Genomic DNA, 13,715 nt, shown 5'->3' with positions numbered 1-13,715 from the left:
GTAGCACTATTATACAACTGGCCCAGAGCTGAACTGCTGCGGGGAGAGGACAGCTAGCACAATAGTGTAGTATATAAAGAATGCAGTGTGTATAAAGAGTACAGTCTTGATCTGTACCTTAGATTGGGCAGAACAGTCACCAAAAATCGGGATTATCCTACTAGACCAGGCTTGACTAACCTGTGGCACTCCAGGTGTTGTGAAACTACAAGCCTCAGCATGATTTACCAATATATAGCAGCCTATTGCTGGAAGGGTATGCTGGGACTTGTAGTTTCACAAAACCTGGAGTGCCACAGGTTAGCCAAGCCTGCACTAGACTCAGAACATTTGACAGACTGTCCTACCTGTTCTTGTCACCACCTGTGGCTGCTGGTTTCTTTAGCTGCGGCTTGTCTGGATCCTGGAATGTTGAGGGCTCCTATTTGGAAAAAATAATGGGTACATTTAGAAAATTCCAACCAGCCCCGGCGTTAAATCAATAGGACCCACATTTAATACTTAGGACTTCCTCCAGCCCCAACATAAAAGTAATAGTATTCCCATTTAATAAACCTGTTTCCCTCCCAAATATACCTATTGCCTGCAACCGTCACTGCCATTAAATAATTCATATTCACATTTAATAAATATACCTCATGCTCCTCGAACTCAGCCCCACATTCAATTAATAGCGCCCAAACCACCCCATCTTAAATATAAAATTAAATTGCTCCACCTTCATCCTACAAACAAAATAGCACCCATTATTTAGCCACCACCTACCACACACACATTACATTGCCACAAGCCCGTTGTGCCATCACACACACACATTACTGCGCCCCTTCATCACCATGATGTGCCTCCTTATAATCACACTACACCCTCCATGCTGCTTTTCCCCCCTTATCCTGGCTCCCCTTCACACACTGCCATACTGTCTGTGCTCCCCCTTCACTCTGCCATGCTTCCCCTTCACTCTGTTCCATGCTCCCCCTTCACTCTGTTCCATGCTCCCCCTTCACTCTGTTCCATGCTCCCCCTTCTCTGTTCCATGCTCCCCCTTCTCTGTTCCATGCTCTTATTTCTGTTCCATGCTCCCCCTTCTCTGTTCCATACTTCTATTTCTGTTCCATACTCCCCCTTCTTTGTTCCATGCTCCCCCTTCTCTGTTCCATGTTCCCCCTTCTCTGTTCCATACTCCTATTTCTGTTCCATGCTCCCCCTTCTCTGTTCCATGTTCCCCCTTCTCTGTTCCATGCTCCTATTTCTGTTCCATGCTCCTCCTTCTCTGTTCCATGCTCCCCCTTCTCTGTTCCATGTTCCCCCTTCTCTGTTCCATACTTCTATTTCTGTTCCATACTCCTATTTCTGTTCCATGTTCCCCCTTCTCTGTTCCATGTTCCCCCTTCTATGTTCCTTACTCCTATTTCTGTTCCATGCTCCCCTATCACTTACCTTTTCTATCTGCTTCTTCCTTTTCTTCTCATCTGTCTTGCCGATGCTCCTCACTAAACGTCGAGGCATTCAGTGCGAACGGAGCCGGCGCTGCGGTCACGTGAGGTTTTTTTTGGTTTTTTTTTTACTATTAAAGTTTCTAGCTCCCCCCACCAACGAAGAGGGGAGCGATTCAGGGTCGGGGCCTACCGGTGGATAGTCCGGTCCACCGGCGGGCCAGTCCGACCCTGTGTATATATATATATATATATGTATATATATATATATATATATATATATATATGTATATATATATATATATATATATATATATATGTATATATATATATATATATATATATATATATATATATATATACATACACACACACACACACACCTGGCACACCTGGGCTTGACTATTTTTTAGCCGGCACTCCGATAGAAAAAGGTTGCCAACCCCTGTACTAAACTCTACTCCCTGTGTGGACTCTTCTTACATCAGTGGCTCTATTCCTGCTCTTTACATCAATCAAACAGTAATAGGCTTATGACATTCAATGTCTGCACAGTTTTGAAAACAATTGGTTCAGAGCACAAAAGATCACAACTCTGTTGGCTTTGGGGAGGGAAAAGAGCTTTCTCCCTCCAGCCAGCAGATCAATGATCCTTCCTGCTATGAGCTGATGGTGTTTACAGCAGAGAAATGGAAGGATGGGATTGGTGGCCATTTCTTTGTTGTTATGGTAGTAATCTGCAGAGGTGATAGCAACTAAGCCTGACATCTCTATTTTCATCAGAGTGGACAATGTACAGATCCCTTGGGTCTGTGAACTATAGCCAGAAAAATATGCACTGCTGTTTCCTTGCAGCTTAGGGAGAAAACTGATCTGCACATGTAGAGTAAGTAAGCAGTCAGCTTCCTTTCAGGCATGTATGATACTTGGTGCATTGTAAGAACACATCATACATTTTTGGTGATCACCTTGAGATTCAAGTGCTGTATTCCAGAAGCATCCCAAGTGTAGTCACAAATGTCAGGAAAAGTAAGCTGTCAAGTATTAAGGAAAAGTGAATGCATTATACATGAAAACATTTCTAAAAGTGAATGTCCCTAATTCATTGATTCTAAAATACACTGTTATCAGTAGCTGCATTTGCAATGTTTAACATGTCAAACAATGAAAAGTCTAGTCAGTTTGTTTCAATTAGCATACATTTTTAGATTATAACATGTAGTCACATGAATTCTTTTAGAAAACTCTTTTTGCTAAATCAGAAAATGAATATACTATTTGACACAATTACAAAAGGAAAACTGAATAATATTATTTTTAATGATTTTTGGTAATAAATTTTGGATAAACGAGTAGTTCAGTTCATTTAATTAACAGGTTGATACTTAAACCTGTGTGAACAATTGCTAATGAAACACTGATATAAAAAAATCGCAACTTTACACTTTATTTTTGGCACTTATGGCAAGTTTCAACATAGCAGCAGATTGCATATATATATGGATGTTCTTGAGAAAGGTGTTTTATGCAGCAAAAGCAATTGTGACACAGTCATTGTATCTTCTATGTTGTTGCTGCGGTTTTATATAGAATAATTGTTTTCTGTAATAATCACATTTTGGATTGACATTCCCTTTGGAATATGTACATATATATTTTAACCACCTCCTATGTCTGCATGTGAACGTAATCCTCCAGTTTAAATTGAGGTCAATACTTTCACCTCCATACTGTAAATACTCTCTTATGCAATTTATACTCTACAAAACAGACTGGATGAAGCACATCACACTTACAACTATGTAAACAAGTTCTTCTGTATTATTGTGTATTAAAACTATAGATGTTAACTGACCCCCGTGTTCTGATTTTGGTTTTGGTTTTAGATCTGGATTAACTTTGTGTTTTGGTTTTGGTTTTGGCAAAACCGCCCTTGCGTGTTTTGGTTTTGGATCCTGTTGTTTTTTTTTCGAAAATCCCGATTTGTTTGTGCTAAAATCACATATTTTTGCTCCCCCCCCCCCCCCCTACATTATTATTAACCTCAATAACAGTAATTTCAAGTCTCTTACAGTCAACTTTGACCACCTTACAGGTCACAATATTATTTTCATACACTTTCAAACAAAGACTGCAGATTTAGAGGACCAAGCCTGCCAGACCTATTATTTGTATTTCAGCAATGACAATTAGCAATGGAGTAATGGAGCTATCCTCTTTGTGTGTTACCTATATAACACAGTACAATGTGACTGCAGATTTAGAAGACCAAGCCTGCCAAACCTATTATTTCTATTTCAGCAATGACAATTAGCAAAGGAGCAATGGTGCTCTCCTGAATGTCACTGAAGACTTTGAAGAACACTGCTACCCCTCCTCTTTCTTTTCTACCTATGACGCCTCACAACTGCACTAGAGTCTGCCAAGAACTGTGCTACCTCTTCTGTGTCCCTATGTGAAATGGCGCTGTATCGCCATGGAGGGCAGTTCTTATAGGATCCAAAGCTCGCGAGATCTGAGATCAGACGACATAGCGATGACGTTTTGCCTCGTTTTTAATTCCGAGGGCGTGCGAAAGTAACGAGCCGGCTCGACACTCGGATCTGCTAAGTTCGGGTGTGTTCCATCCTAGTTTTAATTATAGATGCTTAGGCTTGGTTCCCCGAGAACCAAACACACCAGAACTTAGCAGATCCGAGTGCTGAGCCGGCTCGGTACTTTCGAAAGCCCTGAACATCTCTAATTAAAACTAGGATAGTACACACTCAACTGAATTCAAGCTTTAGCCATAGTGTGTACCAACAGTGCTGTAAGGAGAGCAGCTCTCTTATTGTAGCAAGGACAATAACAGCAATCAAACTCTATGTAACACAAAGCAAATTATGACAGCGTTAACCACTATGTAGCACCTGAAAGGTTCTTTATGCAGAAAAAAATTATCATACCATGATAAAACCATGACATAAATATTATTATTTTCCTTTGTCAAAAAGCAGCACTGTACATTAAGAGGATCATGACTAATTAATTACATATAATAACTTGACACAGAAGGTAAAGATGGCCCTGCCCAAATTAACTTACAGTATGAGAGCTGTGTAGAACATTTGATAAAATAAGGCAGAGGAATAACAATTGTAGTTGTTGATAGGGGAAATGTAAGGCAGAAGCAGTTTCAGGAAATAGTTTTAAATCAGTTATTGGTGACTTGTATTAATGTGCAGCTACCATGATGTGATGGAATGAAGAGAGACAGTAGAAGGTGGAGACATAACATTTTAAAGTGTGGAGGCTGCACAGGTTATTAAAGGAGCTTGGTCATCCATCAATGGTCCATTCATCAGACTGCCCAGAGAAGTGGGTACAGTGCTAGTCCTGTGCAGATTGGGGCTTTGGCAATTCTACTCTGGGGTTAGTTGGGCTTGTGGTAATCATTAGGGTGCAGAATACTGCTGCCTAATGTTGTGATCCAAGCCTAACTGCTGTGCAAAATCATCAGTCAACCCATTGCTCACACTTTCCTTGACTGTGACAAAGAAAGATGGCTTGTGAGGCTAGTATACAGTAGGCAGGACTCTCAAGAAGTTAGATGAGCAAGGTGCTTAGAGGTGGAGTGGTAATGTGAGAGGAAATTTGGGTCAAAAAGGAAACATGAAAGGGTTTGTGAAAGTTGTTGTTCTGATAAGAGGATACCATTTCTTTTTGCATGTTGCCCATGAAGTAGAAAGATCTTGGATATAGTGGTCAGAAAGGTTGGTGTACATGGGTTCAGCAGAGATTTAAAAATATTAAAAGTTTGTGGGTTAGAAGCCTGAGCATAGATAGGATATTGTAAGTATATTTCTTTGACAGTGATCAGAGCATTCTGTAGGACTAGACGTATGGGATATTCACCAATGATGTTCTACTTTCTTTTTGTGTCATGGCTATGGTCCTGGTCAATGCAGAGTAAAGAGTAGCTGGAGCCAATTGATCGAAAACTGTTTCTAGGATATTAATAAGATATGGGACTGTCGGGAGAATGCAAAAATCAGGGAGAGAAGTTATTAAAGAGACAAATTAATAGAACTGAGTTTTCTAAAGGTATGATTCTTAAATGAGTGCATAAATACTTAATCCAATGGCTGTTTCATGTGACCACATACTTTTTCTATATTAGTATATCATTAAATAAACCCTACCTCCTAGTATGTAGGCTACAACTCCTCAAACACACCCATAATAGTGGTAAGGAATGGGGAAAGGCAGAGAGATGTTCAGTTTTACAATTTAAATAGAACTTTATTACAATTAAACCATTCCTCATAAATTTCGAACATACTGTATATAATAAATAAAAGGGGGAGGAAGTTGTTTAACCTCATATACATATAACAGAAAAACAGATAATTATTTTTTTTGCATTAAAAAGATGAAAAAAACTATTGCTATTATCATAGCTATAATCCCTTTCATCTTTCTAAATAGCTTACTGTGTAGACATTTTCCTTCAATGTACTGTACCTCCTGCATTTCCTAGTACAGTACAGTGATTGTAAGGTTGCTTCTAGCCTCTGCACAGCAGTTGAAGCTGCTTGGAGGAGAAGAGTTTAGTACCATTGTCAATGCTGAGCAAAATTGTATCTAGAAAGCTATCAGATACTATGGTCATAAACAAATAAGGCGCACATTTTAAGACACTTACGAGAGACATCTATTTGCGAATGCAAATAAGCAGCCTCTTTATTGTGTGGTGTTTGTCAGTGCTGTTGACAAGGTTTCTAAAAACAAAGACAGGGTTCGGTAAGTAATGCAAACACTAAAACATTTATGAACTAAATGTTTGTTTTAAAACATCCTTCATTTTTTGCATATACTTATAATATATGCTCTCTTTTTTTCACAATATTGTAAAAACTTTACGAGTGTTCGATTAAACTATCATGGGTACTGGCCGATGCTCAAACAATGCGCACACAGACCACATTCTTGCCTGATCTTCCTTTGACACAATTATTTTTTATATTTATACTAGCTATCATATTACAGAGATAGAGTAAATTATAATTTATCATTCAAAATTATAGCACAAGAGAAAACATGTAACAAAAAAGTAAACCTTCTAAAAACTGTAAGCAGATGTCTCGTAATGAAAATGGGACAATATAAAAAGAAAAACCCAAAGGAAAAACAGGTTAGTATGAAGAACCAATAAACAGGCGAGGGGGTGAAGGAAGGGCAACAAGGTGTGATATGTTTATCAAATTTGATTGATGACCAGAGAAAGATACAGTGCTTTAGTTTTTCCTACACCTCAGTGATCTGACGTGTGACACAATTAAGATTGAGCCTAATGAACCGGTTTTGATGTCTGGAACAGACAGGGGCAACAAAATGTAGAATTAGATGGAAACAGTTGATGGAAATGATAGAGGAAATGGAGGTGACAGAGGAAATCACAGTACTACAGCAACGGGGGCTGTACCTTGGATACCTCCACCAGACTTGCAGAAAGGACCCCCAATGCCCGTAATTCCTGTCTCCATATATTGCCTGTGTGTATCCAAAAGAAAATGGACACAAGTGAAATAGCAGATCACAGGAATAGCTGTAAAACAGTGTTTGCTCTGTATTACTTCCTGTAAAAACACTGGGAACAAATCTATAAAGCAGGCACAACAGCATCCAGTATGCTCTGATTCATATTTATCAAGAATATTTTTTCCCACGTTTACATGAAAAAATCTATCCTTTAATGAATTACGTCTGATAACATAAAAAATTACAAGAAAAAAATATTTTTCTTTAAGAAACTTTAGTTATATGTGTTATTAGATTTTATAAGCACAAAAGTAAGTCAAATATAAAAAAGTTCATCTTTATTGCTGTTATGCAAACTATTGCTCTATTTTGTTTGCAGTGCCTTCAACTATTTGAAGAATACATAATGTACCATGTCCATGCAGAATTGGTAAATGAATTGACAAAATGATATTTAGGGTGAATTTCTTTGGCTTATCTGACTTTGGCATATTTGGGAAACATAATGTAACAGTGCCACCTACAGTGTAATTTATCATATTTTCAATATTGAAAAGAAAGTTGATTTTTTTCTAACTGTATTTATAGTACTGTTTCTGTGTTTGTTATTTTTGTTTTGCATTTCTGTTACTTTATATCATATCATATAATATAAACATATATGGACTATTTTCATTCCAGATCAATTGTTGAAGGTGCGTGCCAGGTTTGAATGAAAGGGGATATTTTATATTGTTCTGTGTGATTCTGTATTCCCATAAAGACACAGAAAATAAAAAAATAAAATGAATTAGGTAATTCTACTCCAAAACTTCTCCCGGTCCTGACTCTTAAAACAAATATTTAATATATAATTGTGGGAATGCTTGAATAGTCTCCGCTCACGCTGACAATAATGCAATTCTTCACTTTTCTGAGATTATTTATAATCTCTCATCATGTGTACCATGATAAACAGATCTACACTAGCTGGTAAATGTATCAAGCTGCAAGTTTCAGCAGGTTTGAAAAGTGGAGATGCTGCATTTAGCAACCAATCAGAGTCTAGTCTTTTTTATAACCAATTTCAAACATTTCTTACACTTTTTAACAATTAACGAAAGTAGGGCAGGATAAGGCAGCTGGGGGAATACGAGGGTACACACATCCTTAACAGACCAAGTGATCGCTGTAAAAATATAATTATAAAATATTAATATTAGATTATCCACTGGCATCTTAAAATAAAAAATGTGAAGGGGCAGAAAATGTGACAAACATAGCTGCACATTCATTAGGTCTTGAAAATCCTTTTCAACCATAAGCATCCCCATCAACACTTACCCTGCTTCCATCACGCTGCTTGCCCTTTCTTCCTCCCTTGGCCTATCTCAATATACCTCTTCCCCTACATACTGCCTTGGTCACTCCCTTGACCTTGTCTTCTCCCACTTATGTGGTCTTACTGACTTCTTCATCTCTCCCTTACTACTATCTGATCACCATCTCCTCTCATTCTCCCTCTCCTCGACTTCTGCACCCTCCCCTCGCCCAAATCGACCCAGTCTAGACGCAACCTAGACGCCATTGATCCTGATACTCTGTCCTCTTCTCTTGAAACTCTCCTCTCCCCTTTTTCCACTTAGGCCTGCCCCAACCAGGTGGTCTCCCTCTACAACCACAACCTTTACTACCGCTGATGCGGTTGCCTCTGCCCACTCTGTCAACCTTTGCTGTTACAAACCCCAACCATGGCACTCCAAATTTACCCACTTCCTCCAAAAATGTACTTAAACCGCCAAACACCACTGGAGGAAATCTCGTTCACTGGCTGATTTCCTCCACTTCAAGTTTATCCTTTCATCTTATAGTTATGCCCTCGCCCTCGCTAAACAATCTTTCTCCAAATCCCTCCTCTCCTCACAGTCCTCTATCCCCCTTCACCTCTCCACCACCTTCAACACACTCCTGCTCCCCCCCTTCCTCCACTCCCATCCTCCTTAACTGCAACTGACTTTGCCTCCTTTTTCTCCTCTAAAATCGAGGCCATCAAACTTGAAATGTCCTCCTCCATTCACTCTTCCGCCACCACCCCTACTCAAACCTCCTCTCCCCTCAGCCACCAGCTCCTATATGCCTTCCGCCCTACCTCGGGTGATGAAGTCCACTCTCTCATTTCATCCTCTCCCCCTTCATCCTGCCCCCTGGATCCTATTCTCCCTCACCTTCTTCGCTCCCTTTCCCCCACTGCCTGTTCCCACCTCGCTCACCTCTTTAATCTGTCTCTCTCCACTGGCATCTTCCCCTCCTTTTTTAAACATGCTCATCAATTCTTAAGAAACCTAAACTTGACCCCACTTCACTCTCTAACCTATGCCCCATTTCTCTTCTCTCTTTTGGCTCTAAAATACTTGATAGGCTCATCTGCAACTATCTCACCACTTACCTTTCTGAGCACTCCCTCTTTGATCCTCTCCAATCAGGTTTCCGCCCCCTCCACTCCACTGAAAATGTCCTGGTTAAGGTCACCAACTATCTACTCTTGGCTAAGGCCACTTCTCCCTCCTTATCCTCCTGGACCTCTCTGCGGCCTTCGACACCGTGGACCACCCCCTCCTGCTTCACACGCTCCAGTCCATTCTCTCTGTCCATCCTTACATCCTACCTTGCCAACCGCTCCTTCTTTGTTTCAACCTCTGTGTCCCTCTCGCCTTTATCCCCATTTCCAGGGCTCTATTCTTGGACTTTTACTCTTTTCGCATTATACCTCCTCCCTGGGTGAACTCATCAGCTCCTTTGGCCTCCAGTGCCACCTTTATGCTGAAAACACTCAACTCTACTTCTCCTCTCCTGATCTCTCTCTCCTTCCCTCCTCTCTAGGGTGTCCTCCTGCCTCTTTGCCATCTCCTCCTGGATGTCCTCTAGATTTCTTAAATGTAACATTGCTAAAACTGAACATTGTCTTTCCTCTATCTAGAACCTCCTCCCCCTCCGACTTCTCTATCACTGTCGACTCCGCTCTCTCCTTTACCCCACGCATTCATTCTCTTGCTAAGTTATGACACTTTCAGCTACATAACATTGCTCTCATTCGGCCCTTCCTCTCCCAGGATGCCACCAAATCTCTCATCCACTCTCTGATCATCTCTCGTTTGGACTATTGTAACCTTCTCCTTACTGGCCTCCCCCACTCTCATCTTGCTCCCCTGTACTCAACGCTGCTGCTAGGCTCATATTCCTTTCTCGCCACTCCACTTCTGTCTCCCCCCTCTACCAAGCCTTTCACTGGCTTCCCTTCCCCTACAGAATCCTTTTCAAGCTCCTCGCCCTCACATACAAGGCCATCGCCAACTCCACTGCTCCCTACATCTCCAACCTCATCTCTTCTCATACTCCATCCCGTTCACTACAATCAGCCAATGATCGTCGCCTCTCCTCCCCTTTGATTACCTCTTCTCACTCAGGTATTCAAGACTTCTCTTGCGCTGCCCCCTTGCATTGGAACAACCTTCCTCAGATCTATCAGATCACTTCCCAAACTGTGCAGCTTCAAACGGTCAATAATAACCCATCTTTTCTTAAAAGCTTACCACTCATCCACTTAACTTCCCACCTTGTCGGTTACCTCCCCCTCTCATCCCTTTTTCCCTTTCTCATCTCCCTCCATCTGAATTTGTCCCTATTCCACCCCTGTGGCTTTGGTATGTCTGCCCTTTCCTTTAGACTGTAAGCTCTGCTGTGTAGGGCTCTCTCACCTCCTGTTTCCACCACTTTTATCTTTGCTCTCCAGCTACTCTGCCTACCTCGTTCTTGGGCTTTCCGCCCACCGACTCCTCTCTTGCTTTTCTCTGCACCTTTCAGTGATTCTTTACCTGTTAGCTGCGCACTGACTCTTGGGCACAGGTTTTCAGCTTCTACTGAATTTTCCTTGCCCTCCCTCACTCTTTCAGCTTTTCTTCCTAGCTGTGCTTTGAGCTACCTAAGTTATAGTGTTACTGGTTTTTATACCGTGCTGTTTTACCTTATACTGTCCTAGTGTTTATTCCTGTACGGTGCTGTGGATATAATAATAATAATAATAATAATAATAATAATAATAATGAATCAATTTCACTAAATTACCTCTTTCCCAATAATAGTACCTTTGTTCTTCCTCTAGGACCCCACCAATTACTTTATTTCACAGCACTTTTATACAAACTTATAGTCATATAACCAGGACCTGTACCTGTTACCTTTGGTACTGGTTGGTTCCCTCTAAAGTAGCTGCTGTGTGAGATCTCTCCTGCAATATAAAGAGTCAATTGGCACAGTAGGTGGTCAGCAGAGGTCTCAGCTACATGTAAGTTCCAGATACACATACTATAGTAAGGAAAGCAAAAACCCTCTTTAAAGCATAGCTGTAACATACACACATCTTCAAATTAAACAGATTAACAGACCATATATAACTAGGGCTCTCATGTGTCATGGATTTCACGTGACAGCCCTTATTTTCCCAGTAGTAATCTTTATCTTATCTTATTTTCCCATAATTCCAACTTCTAATGTAACCTTCTTAGTGGCGATAGATTCCTACTACTGTATTGCCATAGTTTCCACCCAAAGGAAAGTATGGGGTGGATTTTATTTCCTGAACAAACTTAATGTCACATGGGTGTCTCAGTTATTAATTTCCAAAACATAGATAAGCTACACATAGCTAAACATATGTTAAATTTACTAGGTTGTACAGCTGAATGAAGTGAGCCGTCTTATAGACAGCTGTATATATGCCAACACCAACAGCTAATGTAAATACTGTCTGAGCCCGAGGTATTAATGACACAGAAAGGGAGGGGTGCAGTTTTCTAGTTGATGTTCTCAACAACGATACATGTATTAATAGCATTGCTTTGAGACCAAGCTTTTACTTAGGATGTTCCGTCAATGTTAAGTTTTCAAAAACAGCATGACAGGTATATTTTAAACATTTCTGCTTATTGAACTCTAAATTTGGTGTAATGCTGCATAATGTAATACACATCCCTTTTATTCTGATGGATTTGCATTTCATATCTCAGTAACTGTCAACAACATATGGTTGTGTTATCACTAAGTAGTTATAGCAGACTACTAGTACCAGCATAAAAATGGCATTATATTGATATATTGATTATGAAACCTTATAGGATGTATTTGAAAAACAGTGCTGCAACCCATAGCAACCAATCAGATGCTAAAAGTTACTGATTTTAACGTAACATCACAGATTTCCCTTCGACCCCATAGGGTTGCAAAGGGAAATCTGAGATGTTGCGGTACAATACTAACATAAAAAATGCGCAGTCGCGCATAACCGCAATGTTCATCGCTAATTGAATGTGCCCCTTTATTTTTTTATATATAATTTAAAGTATGTAGTTTAGCTTGAACATACACTATATGGACAAAAGTATACGGACACTTGACCATTACACCAACAGCGATTGTAATGACAATGTATTCAAATACATATAGTTTAATATGGAGTTCGTTCTCCTTTTGCTGCAATTAGAGCTTTCACTCTTCTTAGAAGGCTTTCCACAAGATTTTGAAATGTTTTTGTGGGAATTTATACACGTTCATTCTGTAGATCATTTATGCGGTCAGGCACTGATGTTGGACAAGAAGCCCTGGCTCGCAATCAGTCCAGTTCTTCCTAAAGGTGTTCGATGGGGTTGAGGTCAGGGCTCTGGACGGGCCAGTCAAGTTCTTCCACATTGAACTCATGAAACCATGTCTTTGTAGTCCTTGCTTTTTGCATTATAGCACAGTCATGTTAAAATCGAAAAAGTCCTTCCCCAAACTGTTGCCACAAAGTTGGAAGCATATCATTGTTCAAAATGACTAGGTATGCTGAAGCATCAAGATTGCCCTTCACTTTAGACAAGGGGCCTAGCCCAAACCCTGAAAAACAGCCCCATACCATTATCCCTCCTCCACCAAACTTCAACGATGGCATAATGCAGTCAGGCAGGTAACGTTCTTCCCGCATCCACCAAACCCAGATTTGCCCATCAAACTGCCAAACAGAGAAGCGTGATTCATCACTCCACAGAACACGTTTTCACTGCTCCACAGTCCAGTGTCAGTGTGCTTTATACCATTCCATCTGACGCTTGGCATTGGTCTTGGTGATGTAAGCTAACATGTGATGCAATAATATCCAATGGAATCATACAATTACTCAATGTGTATGACACAGCAATGATCACATTGAACAAAACCATATGTTTGATTGCTTTGTATGTTACTGAGAGTTGAATTATTGTGTGTGAGGGCAGAAGGAATTGTCACAAATCACAATGGATTCACCTATTTTCTATGCATGTTCAGAATGTGAATTATTTATTGACATTAGTAAATGTTTACTAAAATATTTAAAAATTCAATTATTCAATTTCTGTGCAAATTGATCTGTGATAACATTGTTTGTTACTTAGATTGATTAAAACCATAAAAGCATTCATGTGCAGACAGCTATAGGCTATGTTCACTGGCATTCACAATGCATTTTGCAGTTTAAAATGCAAGTAAAATGTCATAATATGCATCAAATGAACTACAATGGAACAAGAAGCATTCAAAAAACACACTGCAGTGCAAAACAATAACCATATGTAAAATGCTAATTTCTACAGTGTAATTTGGCCCAATTATTTTTATTTTCACTTTCCTTTATATGCATGTAAGCGATGTTAGGAACACATCCTAAATGCGGATTTGATCAATGTTTATACATGATGTATGATTTATACG

At 39.9% G+C, this 13,715-nt stretch overlaps 1 protein-coding gene across 1 annotated transcript in view; it reads left to right on the top strand.

Annotated features, from left to right (window-relative positions):
* The window catches only part of ADGB (androglobin), a 259,425-nt gene that overhangs the window by 224,066 nt on the left and 21,644 nt on the right, over positions 1-13,715 (top strand). The gene's annotated exons all lie outside the window — the stretch shown is intronic.

This window comes from Mixophyes fleayi, chromosome 3, assembly GCF_038048845.1.
Source record: "Mixophyes fleayi isolate aMixFle1 chromosome 3, aMixFle1.hap1, whole genome shotgun sequence".
In the NCBI taxonomy this organism is placed as follows: domain Eukaryota; kingdom Metazoa; phylum Chordata; class Amphibia; order Anura; family Limnodynastidae; genus Mixophyes; species Mixophyes fleayi.
This window is presented reverse-complemented; position numbering and strand designations above follow the sequence as displayed.